Raw genomic sequence first — 18,447 nt, 5'->3', positions numbered from 1 at the left:
ACAATATACTCTATACGCAGTTTTAAGTTTCGCGGATTTTGCGCACCAATCTTCGCATGACGATGAACATCTCTTTGGGAATCGGGGATTTTGTTTTTTTGTTCTTTCGCTGCGCATGTGATGTCGCCTCCAAGATTTCCCAACAAAAACTGTCATCTCCCGAAATTCCGGGGTCTGGCGGTTGCACCGTCTGACAAAGCTCGGAGACTGAGCCTCTAGGCGGTGCCACCACTTGTCAAGAGCGGTTGCACTGCTTGGCAGAGCTCGGAGACTGAGCCTCTGGGCGGTGCCACTGCCTGACAGGGGCGGTTGCACCGCTTGGCAGAGCTCGGAGACCGAGCTCAGGCGGTTCCACTACCTGTCAGGGGTGGTTGCACCGCCCAGTCTCGCTCCGAGACTGAGCCCAGGCGGTGCCACCGCCTGACTGGATTTTTCCACCGCCTGACGTCCAATCTTCTAACATGTTCCTCCAGCACAACATGAATTTTCCTGCTTTAATTATCTCATTCTGATCGAAGCATCCTGCGTCACTCAAAATACAAATTAAATCATAAACATATATCAAGTGGTTTCATCATCAAAATATGAGATTCAACAGTCTCCTATCAACCTAACCCTAATGGATCCTACCTGATTGGGTATTGGATCTCTATCCAACTACCCAAGCCTCTTAGATTAGTGGATCTCTATCCAATAATATCTTATTAGCTCTTATTGGATCTCATCTATAGGATCCAATAATTCAGGTGCTTATTGGATATCCAATAAGATAGGGGCTCCGGCAGATATCTCATATTCGAACCTCTGCTCATCGCAATGCCTACTATATGTGTGTGACCCTTTAGGCCCAATATCGAGCTGGCCTGAGTCATACCTGTCAGAACTCCTTTTGGCTTAGTGAATTATTATCTTTATAATAATTCACTCGACTCATCGACTACAGACGTACTAGGCCATTACGCTGTAGTCCCTAGATGATATAGGGGAATCCAATCCATTAGACCTGTTTATCCTCAGTTACCGTGTACCTATAGTCCCTCATCTATCTAATATCCCATAGACCGTATACCAGGCTGTTAGTCATAGGTGCCCAGCAAGCCAATCACGTGAGTGATGACACGTGTGACTTGATACAGAATCTTTTTACTTATTATATTTTGGCATATATCACTTTATAAATATCACTCAAAACCCATTAGGATTTGACAGGGGACCTCTATAAATAGGAGGGATTCAGAACCTCAGAGGCTAGAGCATTTGCTTGCCTTTCCTATTCTCCTCTCACTCTCCACCTCAGAGCAGGCCTGGAGTTTTGAGGAGCGTCGTCGCAACCCTGCTGTGTGGATCACCGCTAGAGAGGAGGACGCTTGACCTCCTTCACCCTCTCCTAAGGATCTGCAAGGAAACAGGGATATACGATCTCCCTAGGTAATACAATCTACTCTATATGCAGTTTTAAGTTTCGCGGATTTTGCGCACCAATCTTCGCACGACGACGAACATCTCTTTAGGAATCGGGGATTTTATTTTCTTGTTCTTTCGCTGCGCATATGATTGTTGAATCTCGGATTTTGATGATATAATCAATTGGTGGGTTAATTGATCTAATCCATATTATTGAGTTAAGTGTGCAGGATTAACTACGATAATCAGAAAACATAAAGCAAGGATACCGGAGTCGAGCTCGATGGACGTTTAAGAGACCGAAGAATCATCGGAGATGCTGCCGGAACCAACCGAGAAGAAATCGGGAACGTGTCGAAAGTTCGCCGAAGAAATCGTCGGAGGCTCGCGGAGATCACCGAGAAGGCTCGGCTACTCGTTAAAGTCATCACAAAGATTGGGAGCTTGTAGGGAGTCCGTCGGAAGAAGTTCGTCGGAAAGCTCGTCGGAACAAGACTCGACGTTCGCGGTTAAAAAACTTGCTTAGGATGTTTTTTTTGTATTATGTAGTTCACCTGTAATTAGGATTAGGATTAAGAGATAATCCTATATCCTGGTTAGGGGCCAACTGGGCCCAAAGTTAGATTTGGTTTGGGCTAAAATTAAGCCAAACAAATGAATTGGAGAGCCAGGCGGTGGCACCGCCTGGCTGGGCGGTGACACCTCCTTGGCTGGGCGGTTGCACCGTCCAGCACCCGAACGCTGGGCGGTGGAACCGCCAGCACCGGGAACCCTAAGAGAATTCAAATTTTGGAGCCCAAAATTTGAATCCTCTTGAGGCCTATAAATACCCCTCAAATCTCAGCTGAGGTTACAACTTTTGAGAAGCATTTTGATTGAGAGAAAAGTCTTAGAAAGTCTTAGCAAGTCTTGTTTTTAATTTGCTAGAGAGTTCTCCTCCTTCTTTCTTATTGAAAATTTGTAAGAGGTTGAGCTGCTTGTAAAAGGTTGTAAGAGGGGTGTTTACCCTTCCATTTCAAGAGACTTGCTAGTGGAAGGTGGGAGCCTCATCGAAGAGGGGCCTCGCAAGTGGAGTAGGTCATTTGACCGAACCACTCTAAAAATCGGCGTAATCTCTGGTTTGCATTTTATTATTGTCATTTACATTACTGCAAATCTTCTTACTGCTTTAGTTCCTTATTACCCTTGCTGCGCAACTTTAAAAATACGCTTTCAAGTTAAACTTTTCAAGTTCCGTTCTTATCGTACGAAAGATTTTGTTAAAATCGAAGTTTTAATCCGCTGCACTAATTCACCCCCCCCCCCTCTTAGTGCCGCTCCGATCCTATCAAGTGGTATCAGAGCAAGGTTATCTCTCATATTTGGTTTAATACCCAAGAGAGATGGCTTACTCCGGCATGCAAGAGGGCCATTCTATTGCACGACCATCTTTGTTTAATGGGTCGGATTACACATATTGGAAGACTCGCATGAGAATCTTCCTCATTTCTATGGACTTTGAGCTTTGGTCTATTGTCGAGAATGGATTTCAAAAATCTTCTCTTCCGATGAGCGAATGGGATGAATCGGAGAAGAAGATTTTTGCTTTAAATGCAAAGGCTATGAATGCCTTGTTTTGTGCACTAGACAAAAACGAATTTAATCGTGTTTCAATGTGTGATTCGGCTTTTGATATTTGGAGAACTCTTGAGGTCACTCATGAAGGCACTAGCCGAGTGAAAGAGTCCAAAATCAACATCCTTGTGCACTCTTACGAACTTTTCCGAATGAAACCAAGTGAGTCCATCGGAGACATGTACACCCGGTTTACGGATGTCATCAATGGACTCAAAGCTCTTGGTAAAGATTTTACTAACTTTGAACTAGTAACTAAAATCTTAAGATCCCTCCCTAAAAGTTGGGATCCAAAAGTTACGGCCATTCAAGAGGCCAAAGACCTTAAAGCATTCCCTCTTGAAGAACTCATTGGGTCTCTAATGACCTACGAAATGACATGTCAAGCTCATGACGAGCTCGAGAACCCCGTTCCAAAGAACAGGAAGGATATGACACTCAAATCACAAGAAGACCACTTGAAAGGAACATCAAGTGATGAGGATAGTGACAATGACATTGCACTTTTGACTCAAAAATTTAAAAAATATTTAAGAAAGAACAAATTTAAAAATAATACAAAAAATAAATTTGAACAAAAGAAGGACCAAGTGATTTGCTATGAATGCAAAAAACCGGGACACTATAAGAACGATTGTCCTCAAGCCAAAAAGAGAACATCAAAGAAGAAGGCGTTCAAGGCAACGTAGGATGATTCAAGCGCATCCGAAGAAGAGGAGTCCAACACCGAACAAGTTGCTCATTATGCGCTAATGGCGTTAGCAGAAGAGGTATGTGATTTATTTAATGAAGATTTATCTTTTGAAGGACTATCTATCACTTTTCATGAATTATTTGATGAATGTAGAACTGTTAGCAAGAAGTTAAGTATCTTAAAGAAAGAGCATGCTTTGTTACAAGATAAGTTTGATAGTCTTCAAACTCCTCCATGCTCTAAGTGTGAGCACTTAGAAGCAATAAAAAATGAAAATTTGCTTCTTAAGGAAACCTTAAACAAGTTTAAGGTTGGTAGCAAAGGATTAGATATGATCCTTGCACACAAGGGTCACATCGCAAATAGAAATGGAATTGGATTTGTAAAAGGATTACATCAAAATCCTACCACTTTCATAAAAGGACCTACATTACATGTTTCCTCTTATATGAAATGCAACTTTTGTTGCAAATCCGGACATATTGCCTACAAATGCCCATTTAGGAAAATTAGTTCACAAAAATTAATATGGGTTCTTAAAGGAACTATAAAGAATTCAATAATAAATAACAAAGTTAGTGGGTCAATTTTTGAGGCACCCAAAATCAAATGGGTACCTAAAAATCATCCTCTTTTGTAGACAAACCCACAAGCTAGGAGCAAGAGATGGTATCTCGATAGTGGATGCTCAAGACATATGACTGGAGATCCATCTCATTTCTCTATGCTCACTAGCAAAGAAGAAGGGTACGTTACCTTCGGAGACAACAACAAGGGCAAAATCATTGGCAAGGGAACTATTGGTAACAAATTTAATTTTTCCATTGATGATGTCTTACTAGTTGATGGATTGAAACATAATCTCTTGAGTATTAGTCAACTATGCGATAAAGGTTACATCGTTAGATTTGAATCAAATATGTGCATTATTGAAAAACCAAATCATAACATGACTATGATTGCTTTAAAACAAAATAATGTCTATACCATCAATCTTGATGAACTAAGTAATGAAATGTGTTTCTCCGCCGTAAATGATGATGCTTGGCTTTGGCATAGGAGATTAGGCCATGCAAGCATGAAAACAATATCTAAGATCTCATCTCAAGAATTAGTACGAGGAATTCCAAATATAAAGTTTATTAAGGACAAAGTATGCGATGCATGTCAACTAGGCAAACAAATAAAAACAAGCTTCAAACCAAAAAATCAAATTAGCACCACTAGACCATTACAATTGATCCATTTGGACTTATTTGGACCAATTGATACAACAAGTCTAGGTGGAAGCAAATATGCTTTTGTGATTGTGGATGGCTACTCTAGATACACTTGGACCTATTTCTTAGCTCACAAAAGTGATTGCTTCAAGTGTTTCTCTAAATTTTGTAAACTCACTCAAAACGAAAAAGGCTTCATGATTTCATCAATTCGGAGTGATCACGGTGGTGAATTCCAAAACCGTGACTTTCAAAATTTTTGCCAAAGTAATGGGTACAATCACAACTTCTCAACTCCAAGAAATCCTCAACAAAATGGAGTAGTTGAAAGGAAAAATAGAAACCTACAAGAAATGGCAAGAACTATGTTGAATGAACATAGTTTACCTAAGTACTTTTGGGCCGAAGCCGTAAATACGGCTTGCTACATCATGAATAGAGTCCTAATAAGACCATCCTTATCCAAAACTCCCTATGAATTATGGAATAACAAAAAACCAAACATCTCCTATTTTAAAGTTTTTGGTTGTAAATGCTTTATTTTAAATGAAAGGGATGCCTTAGGAAAATTTGATGCTAAATCCGATGAAGGCATCTTTCTTGGCTACTCTTCCGTTTCTAAGGCTTTTCGGATTTTTAATAAAAGAACCTTAGTAATAGAAGAGTCTATTCATGTAGTTTTTAATGAAATTTCCGATTTAAAGAAAAATGATTTTGATGATGATCTTGGTTTTGATAATTTGAATTTAAATGAACCATCTCCTCAAAATAGCCATTTGAATGCATCTTCTTCCGAAATATCTTTACCAAAAGAATGGAAGTATGTAGATGCTCATCCAAAAGAGCAAATTATAGGAGATACATCAAAAGGGGTTCAAACTCGTTCTTCTTTCAAAAATTTCTATGCTAACGTCGCTTTCCTTTCTCAAATTGAACCTAAATGCATTGACGAAGCCTTAAAAGATGATTTTTGGGTCATTGCAATGCAAGAAGAATTGAACCAATTTGAGAGGAATGAGGTATGGAAGCTTGTTCCTAGACCAAGTGACCACTTAGTCATAGGTACTAAGTGGGTCTTTAGAAACAAGCAAGACGAAAATGGTATCGTGATTAGAAACAAGGCTAGATTAGTGGCCAAAGGTTTCAACCAAGAAGAAGGTATCGATTACGAAGAAACCTTCGCTCCCGTGGCTCGATTAGAAGCCATAAGGATGCTCCTTGCCTATGCTAGTAGTAATAATTTTAAACTATTTCAAATGGATGTTAAAAGTGCTTTCTTGAATGGTTTTATTTCCGAAGAAGTATTTGTCGAACAACCTCCCGGATTTGAAAATTCTCTTCTTCCTAATCATGTATTCAAATTGACCAAGGCCCTCTATGGCTTGAAACAAGCTCCTAGAGCTTGGTATGAAAGGCTTAGTTCCTTTCTTATTTTGAATAATTTTACTAAAGGCAAGGTTGATACTACATTGTTTATTAAACATTTTGAAAATAATTTTCTTATTGTGCAAATTTATGTTGATGATATTATTTTTGGCTCTTCGGATGAATCACTATGTTAATCATTTGCCAAATGTATGAGTCTTGAATTTGAAATGAGTTTAATGGGTGAAAATGGGTCAAACAACTTAGTGATGGTATATTTCTTAACCAATCTAAATATACATTAGAATTGTTAAAACGATTTAACATGGATAATTCAAAAGCAATAAACACCCCTATGAGTACTGCGACTAAGTTAGATATGGATGAAAATGGTGAAAGTTTCGATCAAAAAACATATAGGGGAATGATAGGTAGTCTACTCTACCTCACCGCGACTAGACCGGATATTATGTTTAGTGTAGGACTTTGCGCTAGGTTTCAATCTAATCCTAAATTATCTCATCTTAAGAGTGTTAAAAAAATATTTAGGTATCTTAAAGGAACTCCAAATTTAGGATTGTGGTATCCAAAATCTGAAAAATTCGATCTAATAGCTTATGCAGATGCCGATTTTGGCGGATGCAGGATAGATAGAAAAAGTACATCCGGAACATGTCAATTTTTAGGACATGTACTTGTTTCTTGGACTTCCAAGAAACAAAATTCATGCACTATCTACGGCGGAAGCCGAATACATTGCTGCAAGTGCATGTTGTGCACAAGTAATTTGGATGAAAAATACATTAGAAGACTTTGGAATTCACTTTGAAAATATTTCCATAAAATGCGATAATACTAGTGCCATATGCCTTACTAAAAATCCAATTCAGCACTCTAGAACTAAGCACATCGACGTCAGGCATCATTTCATACGCGATCATGTCCTTAACAATGATGTTGTTCTAGAATTCATTGACACAAAGCATCAATTAGCAGATATATTTACAAAAGCTTTGAATGAAGACCAATTTGAATTCATCTGAAGGGAATTAGGCATGCTAAATTGTCCCTAAAATGAACTTCACAAAAAGGACTCATTCTTTTCCTTTCGTTTATGAATTTGAATTCTTCCTTCCTCTTCAATTCAAAATGATCCATTAAAGTATAACTTATGATCTTGAGGGAAGAAGCTAAACAAAAGGAAGGAAGAAATTTTTTTTTTCTTTCCTCCGCGTGATGCCAGCGGTGGCACCGCCAGATCCGACGGTTGCACCGCCTGGCGCTAGGGCGCCAGGCGGTGACACCGACCAGTTTGGCGGTGACACCAACCGAGTCACCCTTTTAACTCGAGGGGTTAGGGCCGGCGGTGACACCGCCCCTAACCCGAAGAAAAACCTCTCAAAAACCCTCTCCCATTCCCTCTAACCCTCATTCTAACTCTTAGAAATATTGGAGAAGGATTCTTGGTGGTCCAAGCTTTCCATCTCTCAACATAATCTCCACAAGGTAACACTTGAAATCCCTCTTTTCTCTTCTCTTTCTCTTGCTTATTTTTCACAATTTCATCATCATCTTGTCTAGAAAATGGCTCCTAAGAGATCAAAAGGAATAAGGATTGAAGGAGATTCATATAACCATGACCTTTTTAGATCAAAAGAGGTAGCCCTTAGCTTTCCAAAATTTGAAACACGATGTGTCCATAAGGGAAAATACGTTGATTTGGATGAACTAGAGGACTTAGATCCCATTAGGTGGTTTGCACACCTAGAAGCTCTACCTCTACTACAAATAGAGGAACCAATTTATCCACGGTTAGTGAGATTGTTCTATGCCAACCTATATGAGGACAATGATAGCCTAAGCACTTACATTCTAGGAACACCCATTAGAATATTTGACAGCACCATTTGTGAGCTAATTGGCATAGCTGAAAAAGATAGGGGATGCTATTTTAAAGGTAAATGGGACGTCAAAACCATAGGAGCAACCTATACCAAAGCCGTGAAAACAATTTTTGCAAATCCAAACCTTGACTTCCTACCCAAGAGCTGTGAACACTTACTGCATTTCAACTCTAAAATTCTTCATCACATTATCACAAGCATCATATTCCCCAAACAATTTCATCTTGACGAAATAAGTCAAATAGAGATAGGAACCATGTATTGGATTATGACCAGTCAGCATAATTGTTTTGGGTACTTAATTCGCCAACACATGCAGGATATTATGACTAAAGATACTATATTGCCATATGGGAGGTTAATCACTAGAATTCTTCATGCCTATGACATTTGCATTCCACCCGATGAAGAATCTATTCAAAATGATCGATATAACATAATAAATAAAAACCTGCTGAAAAGACTTAGGTGCACTTTTAGCAATGGCATATGGGTTAGGCAGCCTAGAAGGACGGATTCAATTCCTACACCAATAGAACAACCCGAAACACCAATTCTTATGGGAAATGAATCTCCTCCTCCTAGTCCCTTTGGCGCAGCACCTTCAGCTCCTGTTTCCTCCTTTGAAGATATCATTATGGCGGAGCTATCTCAGATCAAATCATAGCAAGAACAAATTCAGAATCAACAAGTTGAAATTTTGAAGACACTACGACAGATGAATGAAAAAATAGATATCATGTATCAGCACTGTGGATTACCTCCTAAGGATTAAATTGATGTATCTTTTTATTCTGTTCTGTTTGCTTTTAACAACAAGTTCAAGTTTGTCATCGTTTGAACGATAACTGATCTTTCCTTTTAGATAACTACTGTCTTAATCTGCATAGATGATGATGTCTTTTGGATAAACTATTTCTGGCAAATTTGAATGATGAACTTTGATAAATGCTAAACCTTTTTCTATGATCATCAATTAGCTGGCTTGTCTCTTTTTGTTGATGACAAAGGGGGAGAAGTGATGACTTACACCAGAACGATAGCATGACTAATATGAATTATAAAAACTTGTGTGATATGAATGTCTTATATGACTTGCAAATCCTTGAAAATATCACAAGATTGATATCATGAAATTTATATTGAAAATCTTTATCTTCTGTCGTAGCAAAATTCGTCCCTTATCATTTAACTTATGATTTTCATCGAAGTTTTGTACTTACTATTGTTTAATGAGGATAACGATAAGTTCTACGATTAGAACTTATCGGGTTATGCTTGAATCCAATGGGATGGAATTCAAGTGTTTTTTATCTTCTCATAATATGGTATATAGATAGGGGGAGTTATGTTTAACTCCGTCATCAATTGATTGTCATCATCAAAAAGGGGGAGATTGTTGAATCTCGGATTTTGATGATATAATCAATTGGTGGGTTAATTGATCTAATCCATATTATTGAGTTAAGTGTGCAGGATTAACTACGATAACCAGAAAACATAAAGCAAGGATACCGGAGTCGAGCTCGATGGACGTTTAAGAGACCGAAGAATCATCGGAGATGCTGTCGGAACCAACCGAGAAGAAATCGGGAACGTGTCGAAAGTTCGCCGAAGAAATCGTCGGAGGCTCGCGGAGATCACCGAGAAGGCTCGGCTACTCGTTAAAGTCATCACAAAGATTGGGAACTTGCAGGGAGTCCGTCAGAAGAAGTTCGTCGGAAAGCTCGTCGGAACAAGACTCGACGTTCGCGGTTAAAAAACTTGCTTAGGATGTTTTTTTTGTGTTATGTAGTTCACCTGCAATTAGGATTAGGATTAAGAGATAATCCTATATCCTGGTTAGGGGCCAACTGGGCCCAAAGTCAGATTTGGTTTGGGCTAAAATTAAGCCAAACAAATGAATTGGAGAGCCAGGCGGTGCCACCGCCTGGCTGGGCGGTGACACCTCCTTGGCTGGGCGGTTGCACCGTCTAGCACCCGAGCGTTGGGCGGTGGCACCGCCTGGCTGGGCGGTGGCACCTCCAACACCGGGAACCCTAAGAGAATTCAAATTTTGGAGCCCAAAATTTGAATCCTCTTGAGGCCTATAAATACCCCTCAAATCTCAGTTGAGGTTGTTGAATCTCGGATTTTGATGATGAAGTCAATTGTCATTTGTTGTCTAATCTATGTGTTGAGATAAGTGTGCAGGATTAACTACGATAAGAGTAAGACAAGCAGCAGGTGTTGCGCCGGAGTCAAGATCATGATCACGTTGGGAGTTCGAGAGTTCGACGGAAGTTCGGACGGTCGTCGGAGGTTCAGCGAGGACAGATCCGAGAAGTCCAGAAGCTTGCCAAGCGAAGCTCGTCAGAACTCGCCAAGTGGATCGTCGCAAAGTCCAGGAGTATGCCGGATGTCCGCAGAAGGATCACCGAGGGTTATCGGTTGATCGACGGAAGTTGGCCGGAAACTCGCCGGAAGAAGCGATTGACGCATCGGAGCAAAGCTGCAGAAGTTGTCTTAGAGTTAATCGTAGTTAGCATGATGATTAAGCATGAAAATGGGAGGTGATCCCATTAGCTTAATCTTGGGGCAATTGGGCCCCTGAAAAGATTCAAAGTGGGCCGAATGGAGTGAACCATTCAGACCCTGATTGCACCAGGAGGTGCAACCGCCCCAGCCAGGAGGTGCAACCGCCTGGGCTGTGGGGTTGGGAGGTGCAACCGCCCCAGCCAGGAGGTGCAACCGCCAGGGCTGCGAGGCTGGGAGGTGCAACCGCCCCAGCCGAGAGGTGCAACCGCCCAGAGCTCAGTCTACGAGCTAGACTGGGCGGTGCAACCTCCTCTGCCAAGAGGTAGCACCGCCAGAGCTCAAGTTTCGAGCTCTGCCAGGCGATGCAACCACCAAGCTCAGTCTTCGAGCTCTGGCAGAGAGGTGCATCAGCCTGAGCTCAGTCTCGAGCCCTGCCAGGTGATGCAATCACCGAGCTCAGTCTTCGAGCTCTGGCAGAGAGGTGCATCAGCCTGAGCTCAGTTTGGAGCTCTGCCAGGTGATGCAACCACCGAGCTCAGTTTAGAGCTCTGCCAGGTGATGCAATCACCAAGCTCAGTCTTCGAGCTCTGCCAGGTGATGCAATCACCGAGCTCAGTCTTCGAGCTCTGGCAGAGAGAAGCAATCGCCTGAGCTCAGTCTTCGAGCTCTGCCAGGCGGTGCCACCTCTCCAGTCAAGAGGTGCAACCGCCTGATCCCAGAATTCTGGGATTTGATCGATTTGATCGTTTTGAGCTCCAAATTTGAACTGGGTTGGGGCCTATAAATACCCCACCCATTCAGCACTGAAAAGATACAGATCCACACCGAATTCTTGATCTTTTCAGTGATTCTAAGAGCTCAAATTTGTGTAAAGTCCTAAAGTTCTCCTCCTTCTGTTCTTCAAGTCTTGAGTTGTAAAGAGAGGAGAGAAAGGATCTGTAAAGGTTGTCTCCTGAGCCTGTCAAAAGGAGAGAAACTGTAAAAGGGCAGTTAGCCTTCGCCCATTGAAGGAAGGCAGCTAGTTGACGTCGGCAACCTCGTCGGTGGAGGAAGCCAAAAGTGGAGTAGGTCAAGGCTGACCGAACCACTCTAAATCTCTGGTTTGCGTTTATTTTTGAGCACTTTATCATTACTGCAAACCTCCTCCATTACTACTGCTCTCTGCGCTTTCACGAACAAGTTCTAAGTGCTGTTCTTTCAGAATCTGCATTCAAACGTAAATCGTGTTTTCGTACGATCTTCACACTGCAGTTTACGCTTACATTCGGACTCCATTTATAACTGCAAATTGCTTTCTACGTAAAACGCTTTTCAAGGTTCAAAACTGCTTTTAAACGCAAAACTACATTTAGACGTAAATCTGAGTTTAGACGTAAATCTGCGTTTAGACGTAAAACTACGTTTAGACGTAAATCTGCGTTTTGACGTAAAACTGCGTTTGAACGTAAAACTGAGTTTAGACGCAAACTGCGCTTAGACGCAAACTGCGCTTAGACGCAAACTGCGCTTAGACGCAAACTGTGTTTAGACGCAAACTGCGCTTAGACGCAAAACTGCACTTAGACGCAAACTGCACTGTGATTCTGCTTTTATATCGAAATCATTTTTTATCGGACGAACGCAGCTTTAGCTTTTAAATTGCTGTAAGATTTCCGCTGCACTAATTCACCCCCCCCCTCTTAGTGCTCTCGATCCTAACAATTGGTATCAGAGCCCGGTTAACTCTCAAAAGGATTAAAACCCAAGAGAGATGGCTTACGCCGGAAACCAAGAGGGCCATTCTATTACACGTCCACCCATGTTTAATGGGACGGACTACACCTACTGGAAAACCCGAATGAGGATCTTTCTTATTTCTATGGATTTTGAATTATGGAATCTTGTCGAGAATGGTTTTTCAAAGTCTTCTCTTCCAATGATCGATTGGAATGATTTGGAGAAGAAGGCTTTCGCTCTAAATGCAAAGGCTATGAATGCCTTATTTTGTGCACTCGATAAAAACGAGTTTAACCGTGTTTCAACTTGTGAAACTGCATTTGATATTTGGCACACACTCGAAGTGACCCATGAGGGCACAAGTAGAGTAAAAGAGTCAAAAATCAATTTGCTGTTACACTCTTTCGAACTCTTTCGGATGAAACCGAGTGAAACCATTGGCGACATGTTTACCCGTTTCACGGATGTCGTCAACGGTTTAAAAGGACTCGGAAAGAGCTTTTCGGATTTTGAGCTTGTTAATAAGATACTAAGATCCCTTCCTAAGAGTTGGGATCCTAAAGTCACCGCTATTCAAGAGGCAAAAGATCTGCGAAATTTCCCTCTTGAAGAACTAATCGGGTCACTAATGACCTATGAAATGACTTGTAAAGCTCATGAAGAGCAAGAAGACATCCTTCCAAAGAACAGGAAGGATATGGCACTCAAAACGTCAGAATGCCACTTGAGAGAAAACTCAAGTGATGAGGACTGTGATGATGACTTGGCACTACTAACAAGAAAGTTTAAAAAGTTCTTTAAAAGAAACAAATTTAAGAATGATGCAAAAAATAAACTTGAACCCAAAAAGGACCAAGTGATCTGCTATGAATGCAAAAAGCCGGGACACTACAAAAGTGATTGTCCCCAAGTCAAGAAAAGAACAACAAAGAAGAAGGCGCTCCAAGCAACATGGGATGATTCGAGCGCATCTGAGGAAGAGGAGTCCAACACCGAGCAAGTTGCTCATTATGCCTTAATGGCCATCGAAGACGAGGTAACAAATTCAATAGATGCTGATTTATCTTTCGATGAATTATTAAATGCTTTCAATGATTTATTTGACGAATGCAAGAGTATAAGTAGAAAATATAAATTGCTGAAAAAGATGCATGATAGTCTTACCTGTGAGTTTGATAAGTTAAAAGTCGAACATCATGATAGTTTAAATTCATGTATCAAATGTCATGATTTAGAAACTATGCAAAAAGAAAACCTGCTACTCAAGGACACCTTGAAGAAATTCGAGGTTGGTAGCAAGTCATTAAACATGATCCTTGCAAACAAGGGTCACATTCCCAAAAGAAGTGGGATTGGATTTGTGAGGAGTCCTCACCAAAATCCAACTACCTTTGTAAAAGGCCCCATCTTACATGTTCAACACCAAACCAAGTGCAACTTTTGTTGCAAATCTGGACACAAGACACATTGTTGTCCATTCAAGAAAATAAGTCCAAACAAATTAATTTGGGTTCCTAAGGGAACCATGATAAACTCTATGCAACATGATAAGAAATGTAGATCTATTTATGAGGCACCCAAAAGCAAATGGGTACCTAAACATCATCCTTTCTTGTAGAAAACTAAACAATCGCAAGCTAGGAGCAAGAAATGGTACCTTGATAGTGGATGCTCAAGGCATATGACCGGAGATCCATCTCAATTCTCTAAGCTCACTAGCATAGACGAAGGATATGTCACCTTCGGAGACAACAACAAAGGTAAAATCATTGGCAAAGGAACCATAGGTAACAAATCCAACCTCTCTATTGAAGATGTTTTACTAGTTGATGGTTTAAAACATAACCTCTTGAGCATTAGTCAATTATGTGATAAAGGATATATTATAAGATTTGAATCTAATGCTTGTATCATTGAAAAACCACACAAAAATATATCTATGATTGCATTAAAACAAAACAACGTATACACTATTAACATCAATGACTTATGTGATGAAATGTGCCTTGCCGTTATGAATGAGGATGCTTGGCTATGGCATAGAAGATTAGGTCATGCTAGCATGAAACTAATCACTCAAGTATCATCTAGAGAACTTGTAAGAGGAATTCCTCATATCAAGTTCATCAAAGATAATGTATGCAATGCTTGCCAATTAGGTAAGCAAATTAAGGGTAGCTTCAAAGCTAAGAATCAAATAAGCACCTCTAGGCCCTTACAATTGATCCATATGGACTTGTTCGGACCAATCTCTACATCGAGTCTAGGAGGTAGCAAATACGCCTTTGTCATTATTGATGACTATAGCAGATATACATGGACCTACTTCTTAAAACAGAAAAATGAATGCTTTAGATATTTTACCAAGTTTTGTAAACTTGTTCAAAATGAAAAAGGATCTATGATTTCGTCAATTAGAAGTGATCATGGTGGAGAATTTCAAAACCATGACTTCCAAGAATTCTGTGAACTCAACGGATATAACCATAATTTCTCTACTCCAAGAAATCCTCAACAAAATGGGGTAGTAGAAAGAAAAAATCGAAATTTACAAGAAATGGCAAGAACAATGTTGAATGAACATAGCCTACCCAAATATTTTTGGGCCGAAGCTGTAAACACTGCATGCTATATTTTAAATAGAGTCCTAGTAAGACCCTTACTCACCAAAACTCCTTATGAGTTATGGAATAACAAAAAACCCAATGTCTCATATTTCAAAGTCTTTGGGTGTAAGTGTTTTATCTTGAATGAAAAGGATAACTTAGGAAAATTCGATGCTAAATCTGATGAAGGAATCTTTCTTGGTTATTCTTCGGTTTCTAAAGCTTTTCGCATCTTCAATAAAAGAACCTTAGTTATTGAAGAATCCATCCATGTTGTTTTCAATGAGATTTCAGAAATTAAGAAAAATGATCTTGATGATGATTTTGATTCCTTGAATTTAAACGAAACCCCGTCTCCAATTAACAACTTGGATGCATCCACTTCCGAAATATCCTTACCCAAGGATTGGAAGTATATAGATGCTCATCCTAAGGAGCTAATCCTAGGAGACACATCAAAGGGGGTTCAAACACGATCTTCTTTTAAAAACTTTTGTGCCAACGCCGCCTTTCTCTCCCAAATTGAACCCAAATGTGTTGATGAAGCCATGAAAGATGATTCATGGATTATCGCAATGCAAGATGAATTAAATCAATTTGAGAGAAATGAGGTGTGGACGCTTGTTCCTAGGCCAAATGACCATTTAGTTATTGGTACTAAATGGGTCTTTAGAAACAAGCAAGATGAAAATGGTATCGTGGTTAGAAACAAGGCTAGATTAGTGGCCAAAGGTTTCAACCAAGAAGAAGGTATCGATTACGAAGAAACCTTCGCACCTGTGGCTCGATTGGAAGCCATAAGGATGCTCCTTGCCTACGCCAGTTGCAATAATTTTAAGTTATTTCAAATGGATGTTAAAAGCGCTTTTCTAAATGGTTTCATTTCCGAAGAAGTTTATGTTGAACAACCCCCTGGATTTGAAAATAATGGCTATCCTAATCATGTGTTTAGACTAACTAAAGCTCTCTATGGTTTAAAACAAGCCCCAAGGGCTTGGTATGAGAGACTTAGTTCTTTTCTCATTGAAAATAATTTCATAAAAGGCAAGGTTGATACTACATTGTTTATCAAGAATTTTGAAAACAATTTTCTCATTGTTCAGATTTATGTTGATGATATCATCTTTGGCTCTACAAATGAATCTCTTTGTGAATCGTTTGGTAAAACTATGAGTCTTGAATTCGAAATGAGCTTAATGGGAGAATTAACATTCTTCTTAGGTTTACAAATCAAACAACTAAGCAATGGCATCTTTATTAGTCAAGCTAAATATGCCATGAATTTATTAAAAAGGTTTAATATGAACAACTCAAAGGCCAGTAACACTCCTATGTGCACCTCCACTAAATTAGAAATTGATGAAAGTGGAGAAAGCTTTGATCAAAAAACTTATAGGGGTATGATAGGAAGTTTACTTTACCTCACTGCAACCAGACCAGACATCATGTTCAGTGTAGGACTTTGTGCTAGATTTCAATCAAACCCTAAGATGTCTCATCTCAAAGCAGTTAAAAGAATATTTAGATATCTTAATGGTACCACAAATCTAGGATTATGGTACCCAAAATCAGAAAATTTTGAGTTAATTGCTTTTGCTGATGCTGACTTTGCTGGGTGTAGATTAGATAGAAAAAGCACATCAGGATCATGTCAATTTTTAGGACATGCCCTTGTTTCCTGGTCATCAAAGAAACAAAACTCAGTTGCACTATCAACAACCGAAGCTGAATATATTGCAGCAAGTGCATGCTGTGCACAAGTTGTTTGGATGAAAAATACCTTAGAAGATTATAAAGTTTATCTCAGAAATATTCCAATTAAATGTGATAACACAAGTGCAATATGCTTAACCAAAAATCCTATACAACATTCAAGAACAAAACATATTGATATTAGACATCACTTTATACGAGATCATGTCTCTAATCAAGATGTAACCATAGAGTTCATTGATACTAAACATCAACTAGCTGACATTTTTACAAAACCCCTATGTGAAGAACAATTTGATTACATAAGAAGAGAATTAGGAATGTTGAATTGTCCGAATACTTTAACTAGTTAAAATTATTTTTCGGATGTTATTACTATTACATGCCTTGACAAACGATTGATCAAATAACATGTTGCAAATTATGTGACAAACATTTTTAACCAGATGCATGTAAGAAGTTCATTTTTCGGTTTGTATACTAAAAATGGGATGTTCTTGTAAACTCTTATGAAAACTCTTTGAAAAATGACTTTCCTCCGTCAAGCAAAAATAATAAAAAGATATATGTGTCATGACTTCCTTTATATGCTTGATAATGCTATCATGCTTTTTGTTGATGACAAAGGGGGAGAAACATATGAATTGATAAACACTATGTCATAGCTGAACTGCCATCATCATATCTATGTCATAGTTGCAAATACTTGAATGATGCTATAAACAATGTTATGCCATCCTTGCATCACCAAGAGATATGTGAACATGTGCTATAGTTTGCATCATATCTTGATTTGATATCCTATTTTGTGAAGTAAATGCAAACTTGCTAGAAAATCTCAAATGTGTGCATCATGTAAAAAGTCCTTCGTAGCTTTATATGTTTACATGATGAACAGTTACAAACACCATAATACAAACGTGATGATGAATGTCAAGCTTTGACATCATCCTTGAAGAGATACATCATGATAGGTATCATGATGGGAGTATTGATAAGTTTAACTGATCTAACTTATCAATACGTCACTTGAATTCTTAGTCTTGAATTCAAGGTTGACTTATCTCAACTATGGCATATAGACAGGGGGAGTTAAGGATAACTCCATTATCAATTGATTGTCATCATCAAAAAGGGGGAGATTGTTGAATCTCGGATTTTGATGATGAAGTCAATTGTCATTTGTTGTCTAATCTATGTGTTGAGATAAGTGTGCAGGATTAACTACGATAAGAGTAAGACAAGCAGCAGGTGTTGCGCCGGAGTCAAGATCATGATCACGTTGGGAGTTCGAGAGTTCGACGGAAGTTCGGACGGTCGTCGGAGGTTCAGCGAGGACAGATCCGAGAAGTCCAGAAGCTTGCCAAGCGAAGCTCGTCAGAACTCGCCAAGTGGATCGTCGCAAAGTCCAGGAGTATGCCGGATGTCCGCAGAAGGATCACCGAGGGTTATCGGTTGATCGACGGAAGTTGGCCGGAAACTCGCCGGAAGAAGCGATTGACGCATCGGAGCAAAGCTGCAGAAGTTGTCTTAGAGTTAATCGTAGTTAGCATGATGATTAAGCATGAAAATGGGAGGTGATCCCATTAGCTTAATCTTGGGGCAATTGGGCCCCTGAAAAGATTCAAAGTGGGCCGAATGGAGTGAACCATTCAGACCCTGATTGCACCAGGAGGTGCAACCGCCCCAGCCAG

The sequence above is a fragment of the Musa acuminata genome, chromosome BXJ1-8, assembly GCF_036884655.1.
Source record: "Musa acuminata AAA Group cultivar baxijiao chromosome BXJ1-8, Cavendish_Baxijiao_AAA, whole genome shotgun sequence".
NCBI lineage: Eukaryota > Viridiplantae > Streptophyta > Magnoliopsida > Zingiberales > Musaceae > Musa > Musa acuminata.
This window is presented reverse-complemented; position numbering follows the sequence as displayed.